We start from the raw sequence: 4059 nt of genomic DNA, 5'->3' as shown, positions 1-4059 counted from the left end.
CTGAGACACACGGAGGTGAGGAGCACACACACACACACACACACATATATATATATATATATACTATATATTAAGGATGTTTTATGTGAACAAGTTCTGAGAACATAAATAACATCGTGAGGACATTCCGAGAACATTTCCTTTCCTTTGTATATCAAATATTAATAATGTTACAAGAACATTCCAAAAACAGTCAATCTTATTTACATAACCTTTAAAAAGCAGTACTGAACTGTCCCTGTTAGCTGAGTGGTCCACACTGAATGCCTAGAAACAGAGAGTGTATATTTAGACATTCATAAAAAAAAATTCAAAAATTGATGCTTTGATTTGAACACCCATGCATCAGATCAAAGGTTATCTGAGCGCATCTCTACAGCATCTGAAACAACACCAACATGCTGAAGGGCTCGTGCCAAAATCAACCAGTCACTGCCTAAAGCATGCACAATCCTAGTGAACACTCGTGCATTTTCTGACAAAAGCTAAATATCTCGAGCGAATAGCGCACAAGCTCGATCTGTGTTAATGAAACGAGCATAAAGCCAGTCTGTCTGAAGGCCAGTCCTCTGTGCACGAGGGACCCTGATGCTGCCGTCCCGAGTCTGTAATGCATTGCACACGAGTTATTGATCCCGACACATTACATGCATGCTTCATTTCGAGCGCACTCGCAGCAGGTGAAGGCAGTTTGTGACCTTGCAGATGTTCTGATCTAAATGTGTTATTCTGCGTTTCTTTCTCAAAGCTGTCCTCGAGATCTCAGAGATCAAGACGCCGTGTGTGTCTCGAGCGCATCTGAGGATGGAGAAGCGTCGCATTTACCTGTAGAAGATATCAGCCGTGTTTCCACCCAGATCACCGCATTTTCAGCAGCTCCTTCCTTCTGGTGACCCAGATAGATCAGTGGGCATCAGATCCTCCCTCATCAGGACCTCCGATGCGCTTCCAGATGCCCATGACCGACGCGCAGACGAGCAGCTAATTAAACGCCGTTCTGTAATGTATGATCTGCTCATTAGGATTCTGCTTTAATGAAACCTCAGACAGAAGCTCGAGCCGGGATCGCCTCTCCGCATTACGCCTGCATGCACCCAAATCTCCAATCCTAGCACGGCGAGGGCTAGGCTCATGAATATTAATTAGGTCACGCTACAGCCTTCCAATTGAACGGCGCGCTTTGGAATATTAATCAAACACGCTGACGTTGAGACGTAACCCTCCTATGGCGATGGATTGTTCTGGTATAAGATTTTTTGGTCTTCTTTATTTGGTAATATGTGACCCTGCAGCACAAAAGCAGTGTTGAGTCGCTGGGGGATATTTGTAGCAATAGCCAACAATACATTGTATGGGTCACAATTATACATTTCTCTTTTATGCCAAAAATCATTAGGATATTAAGTAAAGATCATGTTCCATGAAGATATTTAGTAAATCTCCTACCGTAAATATATCAGAACTTAATGTTTGATTAGTAATATGCATTGCTAAGAACTTCATTTGGACAACTTTAAAGATGATTTTCTCAATATTTAGATTTTTTTGCACCCTCAGATTCCAGATTTTCAAATATTGTCCGATCCTAACAAACCATACATCAATGGAAAGATTATTTATTCAGCTTTCAGATGATGCATAAATCTCAATTTCACTAAACTGATGCTCATGACTGGTTTGTGCTGCAGCGTCACGCATCTCTTGGGTTAAAGCTTGGAAACTGACAAGTAAGTTTTGTTTCAATAACAAAATTAAGGGTGTGTGTGAGTGAGTGAGTGAGTGAGTGTGTGTCTGTGTGTGTGTGTGTGTGAGTGTGTGTGTGTGTGTGTTTGTGAGTGTGTGCGTGTGAGTGAGTGAGTGAGTGTGTGTCTGTGTGTGTGAGTGTGTGAGTGTGTGTGTGTGTGTGTTCGTGAGTGTGTGCGTGTGAGTGAGTGAGTGAGTGTGTGTCTGTGTGTGTGTGTGTGTGTGTCTGTGTGTGTGTGTGTTACACTGATGTCTGCACTTACTAAAGATCATGTGACTCAACGCCATGATGCTAATGAGCTTCTGGGTGGTTGTTAGGGCGTTGCTATGTGTTTTTAGTGTGTTTTGAGTGGCTGCTATGATGTTGCTACTGTATGTTTCTTAATGTGTTCTTCTGTTTGATAAACTGAATTGCCTTACTAAGAATGCATTTTCCAGTATTGTAATGTGATTATGTGGGAAGAACGTTACTTTAAATTAAAAATGGCAAAATCAAATAATAACTAAGTGTGTTGCATCTGTTTGTGTGTTGTGTGCTTTACCTTCATATGCTGGAAGTCGGTGATTCCCAGTCGTGGCAGGTTGAAGCAGTTGACATGAATTAGTTTTCTGCCCGTGATATAATTCTGAGTGAAACACGCCTGAGGAAGAAACGACTGTAATGAGTCCTGAACACATTCTCAGTGTGCTTTGAACACAGCGCTCAACAGTGTTGGGGAATAACTAGTTCCATGTAACGGCGTTACATAATTTAGTTACCAAATAAAGTGACACTTTATTTTAAGGTGTCCTTGTTACAGTGTAATTATACATTACTGAGTACTGAGTAATATTAATTAAATACATGCACTTACTCTATGGTTAGGATTAGGGTATGGTTTAGAGTTACTTGCATGTAATTATGCATAATTAATTGTTATTATAATAGTAAGTACATGCAACATGTGTAACAAGGACACCTTGTGATGTAATTTATGAGGAAAAAAGTGTAGTTAAACGACAGTTACTTATGAAAATGTTAACGATTACAAAGCTGGGGAACATCTGAATATTTTCACACACAAACAGATTTGATTGATTTCTTTCCCAAAATGCATCGACTGCTCTAAAATATGAGACAGCGATGTTTCAGGAGTTTAGGACACATGCTTATTCAATAACTGTTTTATTTCCTGTTTGCGTTTGTGTATATGCTTTATTTTTCAGGATTAACTGTTGCACAGTATCACAGCTATTAAACTATTTCTTGTTATGATTTTAAATCTGTGTTTAACCTCAGAACCATCTCAAAGTAAAAAGAGCTGCTAAAGTCTGATTTTGTGGCGGCTGTGCTTTACAATTAAAGTATTATCATCTTAATTCAAGTGAAGAAGGTGTGACAGTAATCAGTGTTGATACTACTGTAAGGTTAACCCTGCCTGCTTTACATGTTTGAAAATGTAATAATTTAAATCGAGTAATCAAAAAGTAATCAAATGTAATCAGTTACATTACTTTAATAAAGTAACTGAAATAGTTACACTCCTTGTTTCATTTTAGATTTGATCTGTAACCTGTTACATTTCCACAGTAACCTTCCCAACACTGCTGCTCAACACAGCTTTCCAGGAGAATCTGTGCTATGTTTCAGCTGATGCCAGTGTGATGATTGTGATGCAATCTAAAGATCAGTGATCTGAGATCACAGACCGCATCGCTGTGATTTCACTCAGACGGAGTCTTATTCTGGGTGGGGTCTGGCATGAAGGCAGCAGATATTGCTGATGAAGGAAAGCAGGCATGCTAACAAAGCACAACTGAACAGCAGTTCATCACAGAACCCTGCGAAACGAGCAGATCATCTTCTAACAGGCAGGAGAAATGCTTCCTATAGCTGTAGAGGTCAAAGGTCGTGTGTCCAGTCAAACTCTACAGTATTCATCTGTCATCTGTGGCATCTAGTCAGATCTGATGATGAAACACGGACAGGCTGTGTGACGCTCTGATCCTCAAACACATGAACTAAATCACACAAGCGTCTGCATTGTGAATCATTTCTCCTCCTTTAATAACTGTATTTAAACGATGTCTTGAAATAGGATCACTGTATGCCGGCTTAGTCTTAAAATGACTGGTAATCGTTCACCTTGTACTGGGGGAATCCGACAGACTCGATCCAGAGCGCCACATCCTCACCGCTCCAGCGCAGGAACTCCATGTTGTGCTGAGCTGCTATGGAAACCAGTCAACAAGCCAACAGACTCCATGAGTTCAATTCACAACATCACAGACACAGAATAATGCAGTTACACTGATAGAGAGAGAGAGAGAGAGAGA

Source organism: Sinocyclocheilus grahami, unplaced genomic scaffold, assembly GCF_001515645.1.
Source record: "Sinocyclocheilus grahami isolate Dianchi unplaced genomic scaffold, SAMN03320097.WGS_v1.1 scaffold2346.1, whole genome shotgun sequence".
NCBI lineage: Eukaryota > Metazoa > Chordata > Actinopteri > Cypriniformes > Cyprinidae > Sinocyclocheilus > Sinocyclocheilus grahami.
The sequence above is the reverse complement of the archived record's forward strand: the minus strand, read 5'-3'. Positions refer to the sequence as shown.